This window comes from Neoarius graeffei, chromosome 4, assembly GCF_027579695.1.
Source record: "Neoarius graeffei isolate fNeoGra1 chromosome 4, fNeoGra1.pri, whole genome shotgun sequence".
NCBI classification, from domain to species: domain Eukaryota; kingdom Metazoa; phylum Chordata; class Actinopteri; order Siluriformes; family Ariidae; genus Neoarius; species Neoarius graeffei.
Window position 1 is genome coordinate 32,232,168 of NC_083572.1, and position 24,125 is coordinate 32,256,292.

General features: G+C 39.6%; 1 protein-coding gene and 1 pseudogene across 2 annotated transcripts in view; both read left to right on the top strand.

Moving 5' to 3' along the window:
- The window catches only part of eif6 (eukaryotic translation initiation factor 6), an 82,492-nt gene that overhangs the window by 12,524 nt on the left and 45,843 nt on the right, over positions 1–24,125 (top strand). The window lies entirely within an intron of this gene.
- On the top strand, positions 6,211–8,057 carry LOC132884350 (general transcription factor II-I repeat domain-containing protein 2-like; annotated as a pseudogene).

The window sequence follows — 24,125 nt, forward strand, 5'->3', positions numbered from 1 at the left end:
ACGAAAATTACATCATAAAATCCTGGGTTTTCTGTTTGTGATATGCTCAAATAGGTTGTAAAGTTCACTGATAAATAAATTGGTTTGAAAAATAATTTTGTTGCGTCTGAATTCTGTTGCAAAAATCACTGAAAGCTTGTCCGCCATTATTAGATCGCATGTGACGTCATTTGTGCCACTGCCTTCTTTTGTATCCACGCAGACTATAGTATTCACTGTAATAGCATGTGTTCTTGATACTGGTTCTTTTGGAAAAGACACGAAAGCTCTTCAGATTCATCCTCAATCTTTGGTTGATTGTCTGAGAATGATTTGGAACCTATAGCCACAGCGAAAGAGGTGGATGAATACGCAAGTCAAGTCACTTATGAAGAACAGCAAGAACTGCTCCAGCAGCTTTCTGGAACCCAGGAAGTTAATACATGGTCCAAATCATAGTTTGATGTATATAAAAACAAATTATTATTATTACCTGATTTGGTGTTCAACTTTCATAGTTATGATAAAGCAGTGTCTCTGTCATCTTTGTAACCTCACTTGGTAGGCATAAGGCTAAATGATGGCAGTAATTAGGCACGCACTTTCACTTTTTTTGCCATATGCAGCGAGCGCGCAGAAGCCAGGAATTTATGATTCACCTCTGAACTAAGTTGCTCATAAAACTACAACCTTTTCTGCTTTTAACAGTACCAGTTAGGACCATATACACCCTTTCTACTTTGTGCTACAACATTAAGTAGAGGTATGTACGTGTGTGTGTGTGTGCTGGGGGGGGGGGGGGGGGTTCAGCGTGCAATTACCATTATTATTTTTTACTAAAATCACAGTATCTTTGCAACCATAAAAGATTTTTTTTTCAAAATCCCAAAACCTATAATGATCTTATGGTGTCCCTTTACAGAGAGCTGATTTTAAGGTGAATTGAACCTGTGGGTAATTCCGCCCCAAATCACCAGATTTAGAAAAATGTTCGCCACTGACCATCTCAGATTTGCTTCATACTTTCTGGAAATATTGTCCGTGTGCCCAATAAATAGTGTACACAATTTTAGGCTTGTACCTTCATTAGTTTCTGAGATATAGGGGCTTTAAAAAGGGGGCGTGGCCCCAATTTCACTGTTGAAACACGTGCTACAGAAAACGGACCTAACTTCCATAAGTCATTTACTTTTAAACTATTCATGCAAGATACATGAAATTTTCAAGGATTGTTCTTCAATGCCAGACGCCTTTAAATACTAAAACAGAACGTTCACAGTTCAATATTTGTCAAGTTATGGCTTGCTGAAAATCATAGTGTGCTTTGGAGCAACTTTGACGCCCCATATCTCCACATTAAAGGACATGGGACATGAAACATAAATGCACGCTATATCAGTTTCTTTCCATTAAAAATATGAAATAATTGCATCAACAAATACAAAATTATCTATTAAATTCAGCAAAATCGTTATATTCGTGATGATTATATGGCATTTCTGCTCGAGCTCCGATATGCATATTTTACAACCGGAAGAGCCACTGTCACGTGATCATACGTCACAAAAACTTTCGGGTACAGCACAAGCGGGTGGATGAATATGGAGAAGTGTGAATCGTGATGATGACGAATGCGACAAAATAGTTTTTGTGTCTTGGATGACAAGAAAATTGTTTCGTTTTTAGAGTGTTTAACGTACATTGAACATCATGGTGTATTGCGACCTCCCAGTCAGTCAGACGAGCTGTCACTCCTGTTAGCAATGTAGCTAGGCTCAGCATGGCCAATGGTATTTTTTGGGGCTGTAGTTAGATGCGACCAAACTCTTCCATGTTTTTCCTGTTTACATAGGTTTATATGACCAGTGACATGAAACAAAGTTCAGTTACACAAATTGAAACGTGGCGATTTTCTATGCCATGGAAAGTCTGCACTATAATGACAGGCGTACTAACACCTTCTGCGCGCTTCGACAGCGCATTGATACCTTCACTCGGAGTTGTACCATTATTTTTTAGACAGGTCGGACGGACCAGGGCATTCGCCCGCCTGGCCGTGCCCGATGAGGAGCGCTGTCGGCCGGCTTGGGAGTGTGGTTTTACCATGGGCCTCATGCGGTAAGGATTAGTATTATAATTTTGGGTGTATCAATTATTGATTATCATAATTCTGACTCGTTTCGCCATTTTGAATGTTTTCATCTCGGACTCTGGAAGCATTGTATCTCAATCAATCTCGAAAAATATCAGCAAAAAAAAACTAGCTTGCAACGGACTTTAGCTAGATCTATGATGAACTTTCAATGTATGATACAAAAATAATACTTCTTTCAACAGATCATTAGCCTTTGAGCAGAATTGTTTTTAACTTACCAGGATGTTATCGAGCCGACCGCTTTCAGTTTCATGGGGATTGAATGAACTCTCACTCCCAGAATCATCTGACCCGTCAGAGTAAAGACAAGATCCATGTTCATGTGAATTTCCAGCTATCGGTTCGAATTGATAGGGTCTAACTTCACATCTCTGTGAAACATCGGGAATGTCACTGTCGATGGTGTCCATTTCGGTAACCTGTTTACATTAGATTCCCAAGCGCTGGCTCCTTGGAAAGTTTTTGTGACATCACGGGTCACGTGACCACCTAGCTAATTAACGAATCATTGTTTTACGCTGATGTATAAAAAAAGTTGAATAATGTGATGCTTTTCACATTTTTGACGCCCTGCAGTGATTTAGATGGCATTTCTTATGTCCTTTATACATAATTATACTCAGAAAAAAATCCATGTCCCATGTCCTTTAAAGCACACCAGATCTTTCAAATTTTCTTGTTTATTACTCATGTTATAGTACTCTTTAGGCAACTAGGTATGTGTTCAAAAGAAATCAAACTTTCTGTTTGAAATTTTAAGGTAAAGTCCCTACATAAATCACGAAATTGGCGTGAAGGAAAAGGCCACTGCAAGATTAATTTATAATTAATCACTCTGTGATAAACTTCCCTGTGTATTTCTGAATCTTGTCACTTCCTTTTTGTCCACTGAAACACGTGCGACATTTATATTGCATCTAAAAACATGATTTCACTATCAAATGAACAGATGCACTGTCCTGTTATCTTGCTCAACTAACTTTTTTCTTTTTCTGTATTTATAGGCTCTGAAAGAGATTTTCTTGCAACATGAGCAAAATATACGCTGTTCAGTTAATACTGTATCTTCAGGTACTATTAACACATCCCTCTCGTCAAAAACTGCCTGGAAACAAAATAAACTGTCTAAACAACCACTCTCTTCTCTTTTCGGTATTTCATCTGAGTGTGCTATAGCCAAAACAGCCGAAGCATCAGTGATTACTGTAGTAAAAATAGCAGCTCCTCCTTCAAATACTACATCAGGCAACAAACAAAAAGCCTTTCCACCCTCTCCTTCCCTCTACAGCAGTGATACTCACTATTTTTTTTTTCACAAGAGCCACATTGGCAGAGCAAAATCAAGGGAAGAGCCACTTTTACGACAACATACCAAGTCCCCTTTTGCAAATGTGCATTTCTACATATAAATTGGACATCCCACAAAAAAAGAAACAACACAGCCAATACATTTTCAATTAAGACCATATTTACCTTAATACTGGGATGAGCGGAAGCTGGCATGCGTGTCCTTGACTTTCTTCATGTTGTATTTGTAGTTTGTTGTTGCAATCACAGTGAGGCATTCAAGATGAGCATGGGTCAGTCGGTTCCTCTGTTTCCTCTTGATAGTGTTCATGGTTGAAAATGTTGACTCACAGGTGTATGTGCTCATGAAGAAAGACATCACTTTCTGTGCAAGTGGTTTCAAACTGGGAAAGTCTGCTTCAGAGACCAAACTCCAGAAGTGACCAACACCTGCTCTGAGTTCAACTTGGAGAATGGTATTTGTTTGCAGCTCTATTATTTCACTCTCCAGAGCGGCACGATTACCAGGGCAGAGCTGTGTGATGGTTGGAGTGAGAGAGGATGCATCCACATGGAAGGGGTTTTCAATAAAATTGAAAATCTCCTTATGTTCAGTCACATCACTGAATCTGGACTCAAACTCACCCTTCAGTTCCTCCAAAACTTCAACAAATCCTCTGTAGCTGAAGTGCTGCTGCAGAGATGGGTCACTTGTGGTTGTTGCTCTGAGTTTTGGGAAGTGGATGAGTTCTCTGTCAGGTATCCACAGAGCAGTTATTTTGTTTTGGAATGCTCTGACTGCCCTCAGCATGTCACTTGGAAGCTTGCCTCTCCCTTGGAGCTGCAAGTTGAGAGCGTTCAGGTGACGGGTAATGTCAGTAAGGAGGGCCAGCTGTATGATCCAGTGTGGGTCTTTCAACTCTGGCTGGTGTTTCCCCTTGCTGTCCAAGAAAGTGTTGATTTCAGGAAGGAGGCTCAGGAACCGCTCCAGCACCTTTCCACGGGACAACCATCTCATTTCACTGTGTAACACTAAATCGCTGTACTCTGTGTCATAGTCTTGAATGGTTTAGTGCTCTTGAAACTGTAATTGACCACATGCGCAACCCTTTGCATCACATTTTTGAATTCACTGTTTCTGAGCTTTGATACCAGTGCCTCCTGATGGATGATGCAGTGGAAGCTGATGAAATTGGGAATTTCATCTCTTTTTTTTTTCATGAGGCCAACAAGACCCTTCTCTTTGCCTCGCATGCTTGGGGCACCATCAGTACACACACTTGCAAGTTTAGACCAGCTGAGATGATTTTCCTCAAAAAATACCAAAAGTGCATTCAGAATATCCTTACCTCTTGTTTGGCCATAGAGTGGTAGTAAGCACAACATTTCCTCTCGAAAATAGTTTTCTTTTGGGAACCTCACCCAAATGCACAGCTGAGCAACATCGGTGACGTCTGTGCTTTCGTCCACTGCGATGCTGAAACAAGGTGCGGCGCACAGATCAGCCAACAACTGGTCATGCACGTCCTTTCCGATATCTTCCATCCACCTCATTATTGTTGAATCAGACAACTGTAATCCTTTTATTTTTTTAAGGATTACGTCCTTGTTATCAAAGTCTGTGAACAGTATTTCTGCTGAAGCCAAAAAGCAGTCTTACTATTTCTGAGTCCAAGAACGTTTTTTTGGCCCGTGCCAAAATCCAAGCTATCTCAAAAGATGCCTCTGTTAAACGCTCTGCAGTGGAGGTTGTCCTGTGGATAAGATTGTGCTGCTCACAAAGTGAAGCAGTGAGCTGTGCTATTTTCCTCTTTCTTATTTCACTGCCAGGCAGATAACTTTCATTGAAATTTATGTGCAGTTTTGAAATGGCGCTCCAAGTTGCTTTGTTGCTTTGTTTGAAACAGGCGCGGGTTTGTTTGCATATTAAGCACAGAGGGTTCATGCCATGAAGAATAAATAAGAATTTGTCTGTCCACTTTCCTTGAAATTTCCTGTGCTCGTCTTGTATGCTTCGTACCTTTTGTTTTTTTACTGGGTACACCCGACGTTTGCCTGCTCGTCCCCTCTCTGGCGTCTTCATGCTGATTTTCGTTTGGTTTTTGTGCTGGTTTTTGCCCTTTTTTAATTAAAAAAACGATCCATTGTGCCTGCATCTCACGCTGGCTAGCGGAGCTAGCGTGCACTGCGGTCAGGTTTAACAGTGCCCCCTTTAAGAAACACCATTAAGCCTTAATTAATACTTAATAAAAATACTTAATACTACAAAAACACAAACGACTGCATTAAGTATAATGCAGATGTTTGTGTTTTTGTATTAAGTATAATGCAGATGTTTGTGTTTTTGTAGTGCAGTGTTCACTGTATGTAGCACATTTGAAAAAATGTATTGGCTGTGTTACCATATTGGTATAAGCTACTATGCGAGTGCGAGCCACCAATTAAAGCTTGACGAGCCGCATGTAGATCGCGAGCCGCGCAGTGAGTATCTCTGCTCTACAGTATCTGAATATCATGCACCTCTACTTAATGTTGTAGCACAAAATAGAAAGGGTCTACATCACGTGTCAAACTCAAGGCCCGCGGGCCATTTAAGGCCCGCCAAACAATTATATCCGGCCCGCGAGACCATTTTACATTATCGTTATTAATGGCCCGGTGATATGATGCGCTGATAACACACAAACTGCATGTCCCATAATGCAGCGCATCAACATTCCCGCGTTATTCAAGTCAAGCGTCTGTTACTGTCTCTATATGGTTACTGTCTGTAAAGCTAGCCTTTGACAATGGCGAAAAGAAAAGTTGATTCAGAAAATGGAGCGTTTCAAAACAGATGGGAGGCTGAGTATATGTTTACTGACATTGCTGGCAAACCCGTGTGTCTTATTTGTGGAGCCAATGTGGCTGTACTGAAGGAATTTAATCTAAGAAGGCACTTCGAGACGAGACATCAGGACAAGCTGAAAAACCTAAATGCTGACCAGAAGCTACAGAAAGTAGAGGAGCTAAAAAAGAATCTGTCATCTCAGCAGATGTTTTTCACCAGAGCTAAAACACAAAATGAAGCTGCTGTGAAAGCAAGCTATATCGTGGCAGAAGAGATAGCCAAAGCTGGCCGGCCATTTACTGAGGGAGAGTTCCTGAAGAACTGTATGCTGAAGGTGTGTGACGTTTTGTGTCCAGACAAAAAGCAGGTGTTGGCAAATGTAAGCCTGAGTAGAAATACAGTTGCTGATCGGATTTGTGAGATGGCCACGGATTTAAGAACACAGTTGACTGAAAGGAGCAAAGACTTCGTTGCATATTCTCTTGCTGTTGATGAGGGTACTGACATTACTGACACAGCCCAGCTAGCCATTTTCATCCGTGGCGTGGACTCCGACTTGACTGTTACAGAGGAATTATTGGACATTAAATCAATGCACGGGACAACGACAGGAAAAGACATTTTTGAAAATGTATGTGAAAATGTAACCGACATGAAACTTCCCTGGGACAAACTTGTTGGACTTGCAACCGATGGAGCACCGGCAATGTGCGGTGAAAAAAGTGGGCTCGTGGGAAGGATGCGAGTAAAGATGCAGGAGAACTGCACCGGTGAGTTGACAGCATATCACTGCCTCATACACCAAGAAACGCTGTGTTGTAAAGTGTTAAAAATGGAAGAAGTGATGAGCACTGTAACACAAACCGTGAACTTCATTCGAGCTAAAGGTTTGAACCACCGGCAGTTTCAGTCTTTCCTGCGAGAAATTGATTCAGCGTTTACTGACATTCCTTATCATACAGAGGTGCGCTGGCTGAGTCGAGGAAAGATTCTCCAAAGTGTTTTCGATCTACACAAGGACATTTGTCAGTTCATGGACAGTAAGGGGAAAGACTGCACAGTGTTGCGGGACGAGAAATGGAAATGCGAGTTGGCGTTTCTAGCTGACATAACGGGCCATCTCAACGACTTGAACCTAATGCTCCAGGGACGTGATCGCATTATCATTGACATGTATGATGCTGTGAAGGCATTTCAAGTGAAGCTGCTCTTATGGGAGACACAGATGCAGCAGTGCAACTTGCCTCATTTTCCCTGTTGCCAAGTGCTGTTGTCGAACCAAGTTGGTGCATCGATATTCCCTAATGCGCACTTTGCTGATAAGCTGAGCGCACTGAGTTCTCGCGGCGCTTTCGAGACTTCGAAGCACAAAAAAGCAACTTCGAGCTACTTCGCAACCCATTTGCCATCGATGTGGCAACTGCACCTGCACAGATTCAGATGGAGCTGATAGAGCTGCAGTGTAATGGGACACTAAAGGCTAAATACGAGACTGCAGGGCCTGTACAGTTTATTCGCTCCATTCCTGAAACAATGCCTCAGCTCCGTTTACATGTGGCTCGAACCCTGTGCATGTTTGGCAGCACATATCTCTGTGAGAAGTTGTTCTCAGTGATGAAAATTAACAAATTGGCACACTGAAGTCGTCCCACTGATGAACACCTACAGTCCCTGTTGAGAATCTCCACAATACAGAGCCTTACACCAAACCTGAGCAAAACTGTTAGCAAGAAGAGATGCCAAGTATCCGGCTCTGACAAAACAGCATAAGAAAGACAACTGAATGTTAAAACTGAAAAGTGAATGTAAAGCACACATTTTATTTATTTTTCAGGGCTTTTGGACCATGCTCATGTTTTGATTTTGTATTGTTTAACATTTTTATGGAGAGCAGAAATATTTAAAGATATTTGAAGTTTATTTTTCTAAAATGGTGATTTTGAGGGAAATGGAAATTCTGATTTAATTTTTTAATAGTGTAAATGCACGATTTTGATTTCATTTTTCCATGTTTTTGCAGCATTTTCATAGTTGTAACTTTTATAATTTTGACAAGAGATATATTTCGAGAGCAAAGTATTTAAGTTGAATAAAGTTTAAGTTTATTGTGAAATAATATTCCTGTCTGCTCAGAACATACTTATTTTTAGTGCGTTCAATAAATGTTTATCCTGTTCGGCCCGCGACCTAAAGTGTGCTTTGAATTTTGGCCCCTGGTGCAATTGAGTTTGACACCCCTGGTCTACATGGTCCTAACTGGTACTGTTAGAACCAGAAACGGTTGGTAATTTTATGAGCAACTTAGTTTTGGAGGTGAATCCTAACAAGTTCCTGGCTGTTGCACACTCGCTGGGCACAATGCATATGGCACAAAACGCCTCCTGCTGGCTCCAGCACTAAAAGTGAACATAAGTGCCTAATTACTGCCATTATTTAGCCTTGTATAAAACTTCAGAACTTTTGTCAGTGAAAAGGATAAAAGCCTAAGGACAACTAATAAATTCAAGCAACAGGCTAAACACAAGCTTGACACTTACTGTGCAGTGAGTTCTTTGGGATGGCGCTTCTGACTTTTGTTTCCAGATCGTAGGAACTGCTCCACGTACCAGATGTTGCTCAAATCCTTTTATATGAATCTGCCTCGCAAATGTATCTTTTTCAGAATGTTTGGAGCAGACACCAAACTGTCCTGTCAGCTTGAAGTTACCTCTCTTAAGCCCTATTCGCACGGGATAAGTATTACCTGTGGACCTCTGGTAATTCGGAATAATTACAGAGAATGTCCGAGTTCTTAGTCCCGTGCGAATGCGCCATGTCCGTAATTTGCCAAGTAATAATTCCGCCGCGAATTACCTACTGTGTTTCGGCAAAACACAGACGTCCAGTGGTAATACAAGTCCCGTGTGAATGCGCATGTCTGTGTTTGTAATTATTAAACGCGCGTCTCTTGTACTTTTCTGGAGTGAATAATAGAGGATACGGGCGAAATTTTGATAAACAGCATTTCAGGGGCAAGTGGTAGTAGGCCTATCCCGTATTTGAACCAGATAAGCAGAAACAGCTCCAAGAAGAACTCCAAGAAGAAAGCACGAAGAATCTTCAACTGGATGGCTTGTGTGGCAGCATATGGTAAGGAGCCACGCTAACCCCCATGACACAGCAATACGAAGATATTTTGGTTAACGGAGGGAAGAAAAATGTTCGTTTAGCAAAATACCCGGCTATGTGTAAACAGCGCCATAAACTGCCTGTTCACTTACATTGTCATCTCGAGACTGTTTTCATTTGCAGTGACCCCGCCTTCTCATTTTGAGAGCGTGGAGCAAACATACTGCATCCCTATCATATGCGTTTCCCCTCTCTTAATTTGGATACAGTGCTATTCTTATGCCTACTGTGTTTTCATCCTACCTTATTAATGCACCATTAATGTACTACAGTAATATGTTGGCACTTCCAACATGCTACAACTGTATTGATTGTCACAATCCGGTCACAATGTCTGTAAATTCAGTGAATTACAGACTTCTGCTTATCCCGTCCGAATGCGCCACACAATAACACAGAGGTGCGGGGGTAATTGCGAATTACCAGAGGTCCATAGATAATACTTATCCCGTGCGAATTGTACATTAGTCTGTACAAATCAAACCCATTCATCCCGTAAGTGTCCTGCCGACTTTGGGCTACAATGGATCAAAATTCTGCCTTTTTTTTTTTTTTAAATTGGCTACACTTGAACAGCCTTGAACGGCACAACTCTTAGTTTGGTTATAGGTTTATTGTGGAATTAAAAAAAAAATTTAATGTGCTACACTTTGCAAAGCAGGCAAAGCCAGAAATGTCACAAACTTTCAAGCGTTTCGCATATGACCTCACTTCCTTTGAATTAACAGTAACTTACCAGGAACACATTCATGTAATGGCAGACCCAAAGAGCTAAACTTTACCAGCTAAATAGAACCTGTTCCCAGTCTTGTATTAAAATACAATTTAGACAGTAAACTATCATGTCCAGTTTTATAAGGTATAATTTCCAGGGGTGATATAATTTTCGTAAGACTAGCACTTTAATGGAAAACAACTGACTTGGATGTCATCTGGGATTTTGAGGGTTGTAATATTTGGCTTAGAATTGTTGTCTTTGTGGTCCTAAAGGAGAGATATGTGAGTGAGAAATTATATATTTATGAAATTGATTATTAATTTTACAAGTGATATTTAGCCTTAGTTTCCTGAGACATTATAGGTGTTGCTAATGATGAGACAGAAACTGAAGTGAACTATATAAACTTTAAAAGAGCAGTGCAAAAATCAGTAATAAAGATGCCATAACCTTTGAATGCGTGTGGAAGATATTATCTTGTAAAGTTAAATATAACCTCCCCAACCTATCGATGCCAATCTCCCTTAAAAAATACAAGCCCCAGGAAAAGCTGACTTAGCCCCTGGTCTTTTCAATAGCGAGAATAGAAACGCCTCGTGGCTAACGTATGAAGAAGAAGGTGGTGTCATTCTGTGTTTGGTTTGTAAATTGACAGGAAATTCGGATTCCTTCACTGTTGGGTTTTCCCAGGTTCTTCTCGACTCTGTTCAATTGTAAGTTGAGTTTTGTATTGAAGCAAAGGCTAAAAGGAGTCCTAAAACCGCTTTTGATAATTCCATGCTAAAATAACCTTAAGGCCACACCAATTTAATTAGTTGGTTCTCGGATTTTTTCAGGAAAAATATGAAGCGACCGGGCAAAATAAAAATAAAAAAATGCATTGATGGTAAAATTAGCGGTGGAAATAGACCAAACAATACAGGCAAACCAGTAAACAGATGGGCTAAATAAACGATTGAATTAGTCAATTGAACATATACAATGCACAGAAAAAAAGATTTGACCAGGAGTAGGCTACTTCACAAGTCTTTAACGAAAGTGAAAGGGGCGATTTGATTGTTTTTCGACGTCACATGATCTCACGTCACGTGACCTTTTCTGTTGGCGGGAGTTTGATTTTTTTTTTTTCATTTTGCATTTTCTTCAAGCGGCGATTCCGAGAACCAACTAATCGAATTGGTGTGGCCTAAGCTCAAAATAAAGAGGTTTATTTTAGCTTGATAGCACACAAGGTGCCCAAAATTAAGTCTTTCTTATTAGAGGCTGGACTGGAGCCTGAATTTTATATGTAATGGAGAGGCCTAGCTGTATCTGTACACATGTATGAATTGTGCCAGTTTGGTTGGAATAAATCTGTATTAGGTCCACTTTGATAAGTCAGTAACTAAGAAAATGTGAAGACTACTTATTTGACTTTATTTTTGAAGTAAAAGAGTGAATATTTTTCAGAACCCAGAGGGAACCCTGAATTTTCGAGTGGTTTGTTTGAAAATGCATGTGTGATTTTGTTATACTAGTATACTAGCTTTTTCTCTCTTTTTCTTTAAATATAGATGAAAGTCTTCCAGATTTACCCAGAAATCCGGATATTTGACAAAACTCTTGAAAATCTCCGGTTTTCTGAATGGAGAAATTTATTTTTTGGATTTTTCGCGTTCCTAGACGCGGCGTAATACTTTGCATCATCCTTGCATGGGCGCAGTCCTTTAAATAGCCCAAACATAGTTCATTGATTAAAGACAGGTGTTCTTTGTTAACGGCGCGCATGCCGGAGCTCATTAGGCGCGCGCGCCCAAGGCGCGCCTTCAGGTGCACGAGCAAAGGCGCACAGGACTGACACCGTTCTGTGCAAGCGCAACACAATCGCACTAGAAAGCATGTTCAAGCTGCCAGTGTAGCTGCAGTCTTTTTAGTTGCAAATTGCAAGTATTTCCTCATGTTAATAATTCGCCATGTCAAAACAAGCAAAACTTTCCTCCTTCTTTCGACGTGAAGGGAGGTAAGCAATTTATTATATATTTTTTTCCATCAAAGTTGCATTTTGTGGCTTCGAAGCTAAGTTTTAGTGCCGTTTCTAGAACAACATCAAGAAAACGTGGAAGAAACAGCAATAATGGAAGAGCCGGTTTCTAAGCTACCTAAAATTAGCACTTGTAATTACATAATGCACTCAGGCTGCCAGTCAGTGTGTGACCCCCCCCCCCCCCCCCCCCCCAAGCTACGCCCCTGATTTACATGAGAAATTTGGTATTCATTGGTGTGTTTAAATTTACAGACAATACGAATTAACGTAAACAATTGGCTTCAACTCGCATAAATATGAATTGGAAATTTTTAGTTCATTTTAGGTTATGCAAACACACAACTCTACTAAAAGATTGATAAACGAGGCTCAATGTCCCCAACATTGCAACCGGAAAGCTTTAGAAACTCTAACAGACCTTTACTTTTTAACAGTACTGTTTGGGGATTTTGCTGAGTTTACCTTCAACTGTGTGATTTTTTTTTCAAAGTAATTAACTGTGTAGCCAGGAAAAGTACCGCCTTTTCTAAATGCACTCCTAAAAATTACTTATTAACTAGGGGAATTAAATTTGATATTTTTGACGTTAATCATTAATGTACATGAAAGAAAAAGGCTTAAAAGTTTTATAACTTGTTTTAGTGAAAAATAAGTACTAAAATGCACTAGAATGCAGGGTTTTGCGTGTTCTTAAAATTTTTTCAGGGGACGTTGCATGATCCAGTTCTGTGGGGTCTGATAGTGACCCAGTCAAGGATAACTCTGAGACTATTGATAAAATTTTGTGCAATAGTTGACGTGAATGTACGTTTGAGGAGAAAACCTGGCAAGATGCATGTTATTGCTAAGAAGTATTTCAAATGAGATGAGAGTGATCTGCGGTAGCTTCAGATTATGGAAGTCTTAGTATTTTTGACAACCCCAAATCAGAAAAAGTTGGGATGGTATGGAAAATGTACATTTTAAAAAAAGGTAGTGATTTCAAAATTAAAAATTGACTTGTATTTCATTGCAGACAGTAGGAACCAAAGATATTTCATGTTTTTTCTGGTCAACTACATTTAATTTTTTAATATACATCCCAGGGATTGCGTTAATGCAGAAATTGTAAATTTTTTGCGCACAAAAATGCCAAGAAATGCATGTTCAGAATTTTAATGCGTCCTGGGATGCAGGGCTCCTACTTGAAGAATTCTTCCCGATTACCTTGGCAAATCTGTTAGATTAAGTTGTTTAACAAACAAAGCAAAGGTGAACAGAATGAAAAGGTCACAACATTGTAGTTGCTTTCATGTGACGTAATCGCAACTGCGGATTTGTTTGTGCAGCCATGTTGCCTGGTGAGCTTTGTGTTTGACAACGACTGGCATAAGTGTATGTGAGGGATTTGTAAGCCAAATTCAGTAAACATCTACAGAAGCTTGTCAGAGTTACACCTGAAAGAGCAATGCCAGAGATCTGTCATGCTTTTGGATGTAATAACAGACATGGAGATAAACCTGGTTTAACTTCACACCGCTTCCCGGCAAACCCAGAAAGATGAGAAAAAGGGAGAGCTGCAGTTAAATGGGATGCCAACGAAACATTCCCGTGTGTGGAGAACATTTTATATCAGGTTACATTGTTCTCCACGGGCCCTTTTAAAGTGGCGCACCGCCACGTTATAATTCTGGCCCGCCACTCTTCCCGTGGCCAAAAAAAAAAGTAACTTCATCAGTGTACACCAAATAAATCATAAAGTATTTGCTTTATTATAATTTTGTAACTATTTAACATGCAGAAGACCATTAAACAAATGCATACGGGGCTACCTGAAGTGGCTATGCGATTGCAATAGAAAAACATCTGGCCGGCTGCATACAGATTGTGACGCAGAGCTCTGCAGATTGAGATCTATCCCTGCGTTACACTACACCGCACCACATTACACTATAGAGATCTTGCATGTGACGTCACAGCCGATCCAGATTGTGACAGACGCCATCGTGTCGGTCAAACGCCATATTCCGCCTTCTACTTCTGGTTCTACTTCTGCTTTTACTTCTACCTTTTCTTCTGGAAAACCCTACTATATACAATTCTACTACAACGGCTGCGGCTACAAGCTCTCCCTACCTATGCACGGTTTTTATGTTTTTTGTGTGTATTTTTGCGTGTTGTTCGTCTGTACCGGACTTCAATATCCACTACAACCGTATGGACTTACTGGACATTGGTTTCCAGCAGAAAATGACGGTTTGTAGCGATTTCCATCGCATGCACAACATTCCGGACGAGAAAAAAAAAACCACATTCCGGACAAGACCAGATTGCGAGACCAGCGGGGTCTCCGTGGATTGTTATCGGAAGCAAAGGGAAGGAGGCGGCGCCGGGAGCCGAAGCAAAAGCGAGGCTACAGGCAGAGCCGGCCTGTTGACTAAGCTCAGAAAACAGCTACTCAAACCTCCACTGCCAAGCCTCTACCTCTCCAACGCCAGATCCATGTAAACAACACGGACGATTTGGAATTACCTTATTCTATAATCGGCTGGTCAGTGCTATACTCAATACTTAAGTAACTTACCCATCCAGTGAGGATCATTTTCTTGTTTACAAGATGCCACATCTGAGTTGCTGACAAATCCTGAATTTCTGTAAAGATAACTGTCCAGAGATTTATAAGCACGCAGTGCTTCACCACTGAACAGCGAGAGAAAGTTGATGAGGTAATCATACACGTCCGGGTATTCCGCTGGCAGTTCAAAATCCGGTCATGAAAACTCCGTCCGGAAAGCCATAAGAGTCACAAATCTGTAGATCATTTATTTTAGACATATCTAGTTATCTGTTCATTAGAAAAATGAGCCGTGTAGTCCGTCGGTTGAAATTGATCCATTCTGTACACGAGTGCAGCAGTATTCAGCGGTGTTTTTGACCGACACGATGGCGGTTGTGTACTTTCCGGTCACATGACTGCAAGATCTCTATACTGACACATGGTAATTTTGGAAGCTACAAGCTGCAGCTAGCCAGCAGCTAAATAAATTTGCACACGCAGGTTGTTTGTAGTGTTACTGTGCAACGGTTATACTTGTCATCTTTTCTGACCATACACAGTTACAGTAATCATATAACAGCGCACACACATTAAGTTCAGGTCTTTTATTTTACGTATCTGTGATTGTGTAGGCGAGAGCTGCATTTTCCCGTTGCTTCACTGTGTTTGTTTACTGCAGGACTTCCAGGTTCCTGGGTCAAAGGACCCGAACTAGGGAGACCGGGGTGGCTTTGTAGTGGCAGTCTTGGGCACGCACACCAGCTCGTGCATGGATTGTAGTGGTTTCACACAACATTAATTATGTGTACTGTAAAAAAAAAAGTATGCATTTATTGTAATTGGGTATTTTGTTTATGAATTATAGAGATTATTGGTATGCACTTAGACCTGAAATTATGTAAATGTATGGTTTATGTGATGTTGGTAATATAAAGTAATTGGTATCTTCCAGTGGGTGGGGACAGGACACTATATCTAGCCCTCTGAAGGGAGGTGGATTAGTTGGGTCATGGGCACTGTCTGTTATGTAGTAGTCCCGTAATGTGCATGTAATCAGGCGGTGCAAACAGTGCAATACAGTATTCTGTTTTGTAGACAAAGCATTTTTTTTGTGTAATAATTACTTGAACTTTTATTATTTTAATTTATTTTGTGTTAAATTTCTGCTGCTACTTTGGGAAACCGGACCCAATAAAACATCTGGTATTAAAAGTTCTATCTTTGTCCATTGTCCATCAGATATGTACAGTAAGTGTGTTAATTTTTTGTAAAATTATTTTAGCAATGATTTAGCATTTCCTATCCATTTATTGGCCAGTTTCACTGTCAAAAAAGCCCATAGTCCATCAGCTTCAGGAGGGCCTGGCCCCCCAAACCCCCGCCACTACCTTTTATTTTTGAAAAGTGGAGAACCCTAGGTTAGTGTTGAAGCTCTGTGCAACGTTAAAATGTATATCAGGATGTGGGCTTTGGACGCAATCTATTTTCTTAGACCTAATGCTTGGCGAGACGAACAGCATGTTTGTTATGTACTGATTAATGTAGATGAGGCTAAACACCATAAAATGTGCTGGATCTAGGCCCTGGCTTGTTTATTACTATTAGAAGTCTGCATTTGAGCGTACCTTTCTTATAATAAGGCATTTTTCTTTATCCTGAATTTCCCATAACATTCCAGCATGTATGAAACCTGTCTCGAAATATTGGTAGGTATCTGTACTTTTTATAAGCCTTTAGCATCTCTGGTGTATTTTTAGAAATCCCAAATTACTAAATAGTTCAGGCTGTCGTAGTGTCTGAAATCCGGTAGCTGGTTTGCTGTACACTTCAAGTGGAATAAATACTTTTGTGGGAAAATTGAGGAGAAGCCTTTATTTTTTTGTCACATGTTCACAAAATCACAACAAAATTCCTCCTCTGCATTTAATTCATCTGAAGCAGTGTGTGTGCACACTCACACGTGTGCAGAATAAATAATAGACATTTGTGGGTACATTACAGTTGTGGTCAGAAGTTTACATACAGTGACATGAATGTCATCTTGGATATGAATGTCATGGCAATATTTGGGCTTTCAGTGATTTCTTTGAACTGTTCTTTTTCTGTGGCAGAATGATTGTACAGCATACATCTTTAAAAAAAACTAGAATTCAGTGCCCAATTTTCTTTGGGTTTTCTGAAATCAACACGGGGTCAAAAGTGTACATACAGGGTCAAAAGTGTACATACACTCACCTAGATTATTAATTCAGAGGTGCTGAGACGTCCAAAATTTCTTTTCTTGCCAAGGCCTCTTAACTTCCTGTTAGTGATTATTGATTGACTTAAGCTGGTAGCTTCTTTGTGCCTTCATAAAAAGGGTTTGTTTACAGCACTCATTGGATTGACCAACACACAATACAATGTGAAAGTCTAAGGAGGTCAGTGCAGATCTGAGAAAGAGAATTGCAGATGTACATAACTCAGGAATGTCTCTTAGAACTATTTCTAAACAACTGCATATTCCAAGATCAGTTCAAACAATTGTATGTAAGTTATTGTGAGGTGTAGTGACTTTGCCAAGCCACTTTGCTTCGAGAAAATCCAAACTGTCACCCTCAGCTGAAAGGAAATAGGTTCGGATGATCAGGAACCACCATGGCACAGCCCTGCCATGATCTGGAAGCTGATGGATCACTGTCTACAGTTCAGTGAGTTTTACATCACCATGGACTAAGAGGCTGCTATCCAAGAAATGACCCCCTGATCCAAAATGGACACCTTCAAGCTTAACTAAAGTTTGAAGCTCACCACACGAACAAAGAAAAAGTCTTCTGAAAGAAAGCTGTATGGTCACATGAGACAAAGATTGAGTTGTTTGGCCACAATGACCACCATGTACAGAGGAACACTGTACCAGCTGGTGGTGGTGGTGGTAGCAGCATCATGCTCTGGGGCTGTTTTACAGCCAGTGGAACTGGTTCATTGCACAAAGTGGGATGGAATAATGAAGAGGGAGGACTACCTCAGAATTCTTCAGCAAAAACCATCAGAAACTTGGGTGCGTCGTGGCTCAGGTGGATAAGGCGCCATACCATAAATCCGGGGACCCGGGTTCGATTCTGACCCGAGGTCATTTCCCGGTCTCTCTCTCCCACTCATTTCCTGTCTCTACACTGTCCTATCCAATAAAGGTGAAAAAAGCCTAAAAATTATCTTTAAAAAAAACATCAGAAACTTGAACATGACTTGGGAGTTATAACAGGACTATGAACCCAAACGTGCATCAGAGCCAGTTGTGGATGAAAAAGCAGGCTAACATTAAGCTTGAAACAAACCCTGACTTCAGCCCTATTGAAAATATATGGACCGTGCTTAAGTAGAGTCCATGGCAAGAAAAAAAAAAACTTAATTGAACTCTACCAGTTCTACCATGAAGAGTCGTGAAATATCCAACCAGAATTCTGTCAGAATAGACTGGTACCAAAATTCAAAAAAGTGCTTATTTAAAGAGTTAAAGGCATTTTTGAGACAAAGTCGGCAAACAGTCTTATTTTGTCAATTTGGGTGTGCCGAATTCAAATCTGCAATATGCCGAGCTCTATCTGACCTCTGTTGACCTCTAGAGGTCATTGAACTTTGGGCCTGTAAACGTCTCAGCTGAACCCAGTTTCTCAGCTTTCTAAGGAATGAAATGTACTAAAATGATTAATGAAGTTAGCAAATGGCCTTGTTTGTTAAATGTTTGGGTGCTGAATTCATTTTTCATTTGTAAAACGACATATGACCTCTGATAACCTCAAGGTCATTAAACTTGGCCTATAGGCCTATGCATTTAACGCCATTTTTAAACTGACTTTACTCCCCCAAAAAGAATATGAACAGACAAAAAACAAATAGAAAGGAACAAATACAACATTAAATGCCAGTCCATGTACATGTGACGTACTTTTCACAATGAGAATGCCTAGGCGATCACCTTACATAACATTGCATTACATTTAGCGGTTATTGTTTATACAAAGCTACTGAAAAAAGGACAGATTCAGCAGTAGGGATCGACCGATATGTTTTTTTTTCAGGGCCGATACCGATACCGATTTATTATGGAATTGGGATGCCAATAACCGATATGTGCAACCGATAAATGTAAACATTATAATTCACATGAAATTAAACATAGCACACACTGACACAGACCTTCATATCCATGAAATGTATGTTTAATTGTAAAATTGAACATGAAATTTTGTACAGGGAGATGCCAGCAGCATTTGTACAATAAAATCAAACATTAGTTAGAATAAAATGAGAAATAAAATAAATATTCACCAATAAAAAAAATCACTCTCTACTATATTACAGCTCACCATTTTCAGTGGAAAATAAATGAAAATACACTCTGGATTCTTTTACACTAAGAACCAAGTAAGACTTACCAACTTCAAGTAGTTTTTAAATAAATCAAGTGTAGGGAGCTGCCTGCAGCATTTTTTAAAAAGTAAAATCAAACATAAAGTCGGCTATCACTCCCTATTATGTAACAACTTAACAAGTAACCATCTACATTCTAATGCTTTTAATGCCCAAGCCTAATATTCCCAATTTAGGAGGATTATATTGTAGTGAAGGAAGCACAGTTGCTCTGCATGTTAAAAGGAGCGGCTGCTCCTTTAAGAGTCTGTTCAGAGAACGGAAGTCGGAGTGAGGGGGCGGCTTGAAACAGTTCACTGCGGTTAGCTACGCGTGTTGATTGGCTATATCGCTTGTGCCAAACAAATCAGATGTTGTGGTGGGCGGGACTGTGTTCTTGAACTCAGAGAGGCGAGTGCAGGAAAGGACGTCCAGTGACAGTCGCGTTAGGAACGAAATGGCTGCAAAAAGGCATGTTATCGGCATATCGGTGGAAATTATGGCCGATACCGATAACCCTAAAAATACAGAATATTGGCCCGATATATCGGCCAGGCCGATTATCGGTCGACCCCTATTCAGCAGCATACAAAATGTGGGGGTATACAGGTTAATCAGGGTTAGTATATATGAGTTTTTTTTTTCTTTGTTGTTTTTTTTTGTTTTGTTTTAAACGGGGTAAAGCCTTTACAAAAAACAAACAACAAAGAAAAAAACTCTCATATATACGAACCCTGATTAACCTGTATACCCTGTATGCCCCCACATTTTGTATGCTGCTGAATCTGTCCTTTTTTCAGTAGCTTTGTATAAACAATAACCGCTAAATGTAATGCAATGTTATGTAAGGTGATCGCCTAGGCATTCTCATTGTGAAAAGTAAGTCACATGTACATGGACTGGCATTTAATGTTGTATTTGTTCCTTTCTATTTGGTTTTTTGTCTGTTCATATTCTTTTTGGGGGAGTAAAGTCAGTTTAAAAATGGCGTTAAATGCATAGGCCTATAGGCCAAGTTTAATGACCTTGAGGTTATCAGAGGTCATATGTCGTTTTACAAATTGAAAAATGAATTCAGCACCCAAACATTTAACAAACAAGGCCATTTGCTAACTTCATTAATCATTTTAGTACGTTTCATTCCTTAGAAAGCTGAGAAACTGGGTTCAGCTGAGACGTTTACAGGCCCAAAGTTCAATGACCTCTAGAGGTCAACAGAGGTCAGATAGAGCTCGGCATATTGCAGATTTGAATTCGGCACACCCAAATTGACAAAATAAGACTGTTTGCCGACTTTGTCTCAAAAATGCCTTTGGGTGTCACAATTCTGGATTTTGGTACCAGTCTAGAAGCTTATTCATGGTAAACAAAAAATCTTTGGTCAAGGTGAATCTTGTGAAGAGACATTCTACCCAAATGTTAGGTGTGCTGTATGTATGTTTTTGACCCTGAGTTGATTTTCAGAAAACCCAAAGAAAATTGTGCACTGAATTCCCATATTTTTATTTATTTATTTATTTATTTTAAGATGTATGCTGTACAATCATTCTGCCCAAATATTGCCATGACATTCATGTCAGTATATGTAAACTTCTGACCACAACTGTACATGGACCTGTGATGCCTACATGTTTCAGCTTTTGGATGTAATGCGATCTGCTGGTATAATCTACATTTTTATTCATCTCAGAGATTGTATTGACTGCAGTCCTTGATTTTCATTATTAACTGTCATGGCTGTTACTTTGTTTGCCTGGTGGATGTTGCACGATAAACAAAAATCTGTGATGTCAATGAAGGTCCCTTATATTCTATTCCAGGTTAACCACTCGCAAAGAATGGACCCCCCCCCCAATAAATAAATAAACACGTATGTGTGTGTGTGTGTGTGTGTATTTATTTATTTACTTACTTTTTTTTGGGGGGGGTCCATTCTTTGCGAGTGGTTAACCTGGAATAGAATATAAAGGACCTTCATTGACCTCACAGATTTTTGTTTATCATGCAACATCCACCAGGCAAACAAAGTAACAGCCACGACACTTAATAATGAAAATCGAGGACTGCAGTCAGTACTATACAATATAAAGAATAAACATAAATACTCACTTTATATGAGTGATTCCACGCTTATGGGTACTGAAATGGGGACATGAACTTATTTTTAAAAATTCACCTAAAACCATTTATTTTTTTACCATCAGGTCACAAAACATGTAATCTTTAATGAATGATATGTTAAAAGATAACTTTAATTTTCTGAGATGTAATAAAAGCATATTTATATGCCAAAGTCAAGCCTATGAGTTCCAAAATGATGTCTGTTACATTACTTCTCTTACGATTGTCCATCTCGCGTCTGTTACAAATTAATTACAATCTAGCTATATACCATGTTAATCTTATTGAAAGAATGTGTATGTTTATTCTACTATACATGTTTATTAATTATATTTGCTAAAACATCACCTTCCTATGTTTCAAAAAGTAATTCTACATTGTTAAAATTGAGAATATATATGTCCACAACACTTCTGTTACGTTCTGACTTTGGCATATAAATGTTTTTATTACATCTCAGAAAATTAAAGTTATCTTTTAACATATCATTCATTAAAGATTGCATGTTTTGTGACCTGATGGTAAAAAAAAAGAAATGGTTTTAGGTGAATTTTTAAAAATAAGTTCATGTCCCCATTTCAGTACCCATAAGCGTGGAATCACTCATATATATATATTAGGGCTGTAACGATATGCGTATCGAAATCGCGATACGCAGAGCCACGATCCGTATCGCGATACAAGAAGGCAGAATCGCGGTACACCCTTTCAAACTTCTCCTCAGCCCAAAAACAGAGGCGCTTCCAAACTTCAATTTATGAATACTTTACTTTTTATTTAAATTACATTTTAAACTTACTTAAATTACTTTTATTTTTTATATCTATTAGTAAGTCGTTTTTTCGCCGACCTGCGACAATCTTCTGCGAGTCACGCAATGTCCACACTCGCCACTGGCAGAGCATTCATTTCTTTTAAGCGGTCGCCATTCTGGTTGCGACGCAGGGAGCGAATCTGTAAACAAGCAGCTCATTGGCTGGCTAGGTGTGCCACAAGCCAATCACAATCACTTGACCGGAAAGGCATGCAGTGTTGCCAGATTGGGCAGGTTTAGTTGCTTTTTGGCTGGTTTTGAACATATTTTGGGGTGGAAAACGTTAGCAATATCTGGCAACACTGAAGGCATGTCTGCTTGGGCGGAAGCCTTCTGCGGCAGTTACATTTTGACACGCGAGCAATGTTTCACCATAAAAATTCCGTAATTTCCATCTGTTTTCCGCGATCACAGAAAATCATTGGCCCTATGAGAGTGAGACAGTGAGAGAGCCACCCCCCAAAAAAAAAAATCTTAACGGATTTACACGATTTGGAAAAATGACTTTTTCAGAACCAAAAAAAACAGAGCTTCCGGCTCAACAGTATTATTTTGAGAAATAAAACAATCTTTGGATATACATTTGTTCATTTTTGCATACATATTACTCATTCTCTGCAGTGGTCTGAATTATTTGTTATTAAATAGTTAATGTAAGTAAGTAAATATTAATAAGTCAAATTTACTACTTTAAAAAACATTTTTAAAAAAATCGTGGGCGTATCGAATCGTGAGTTGGGTGTATCATTACAGCCCTTTTTATTTATATATATATATATATATATATATATATATATATATATATACACACACACACACACACACACACACACACAAAGTGCATCTCAAAAAATTAGAATATTGTGAAAGTTCAATATTTTCCATCAGTTATTTAAGAAAGTGAAAGTTATATATTATAGACTCATTACACATAAACTAAAATGTTTCAAGCATTTTTCTATTTTAATTGTAATCAGTATGGCATACAGTACAAAAACAAAAAAAAAAATCTCAAAATATTAGAATATTTCATTTCGAGTTTGAGTAAAACAGTATGAACACAGTGTATCTCTCGGTCTAGTTCAGTACACACAACCACAATCATGGGGAAGACTGCTGACTTGACTGTTGTCCAGAAGATGATCACTGATGCCCTCCACAAGGAGGGTAAGCCACAAAAGGTCATTGCTGAAAAGGGTGGCTGGAAAAGGTGCACAAGCAACAGGGATGGCCGCAGTCTTGAGAGGATTATTAAGAAAAGTTGATTCAAGAACTTGGGAGAGCTTCACAAGGAGTGGACTGAGGCTGGTGTCAGTGTATCAAGACCCATCACGAACAGACATCTTCAAGAAAGGGGATACTACTTTCGCATTCCTAAAATCAAGCTACTCCTGAGCCAGAGACAATGTCAGAAGTGTCTTATCTGGGCTAAGGAGAGCAAGAAATGGACTGTTGCTCAGTGGTCCAAAGTCCTCTTTTCAGATGAAAGTACATTTTGCATTTAATTTGGAAATCACGGTTCTAGAGTCTGGAGGAAGAGTGGAGAGGCACAGAATCCAAGGTGTTTGAACCCCAGTGTGAAGTTTCCACAGTCTGTGATGATTTGGGGTGCCATGTCATCTGCTGGTGTTGGTCCACTGTATTTTATCAAGTCCAAAGTCAACACAGCCATCTACCAGGAGATTTTAGAGCACTTCATGCTTCCATCTGCTGACGAGCTTTTTGGAGATGCTGATTTCCTTTTCCAGCAGGACTTGGCACCTACCCACAGTGCCAAAACTACCACCAAATGGTTTGCTGACCATGATATTACTGTGTTTGATTGGCCAGCCAACTTGTCTGACCTGAACCCCATAGAGAATCTATGGGGTATTGTCAAGAAGAAGATGAGAAACACCCGACCCAAAAATACAGATACACTGAAGGCCACTATCAAAGCAACCTGGGCTTCAATAACACCTCAGCAGTGCCACAGACTGATCACCTCCACGCCACACCGCATTGATACAGTAATTCATGGTAAAGGAGCCCCAACCAAGTATTGAGTGTATAAATGAATATACTTTTGAGAAGTTGGACATTTCTGTATTGTAAATCCTTTT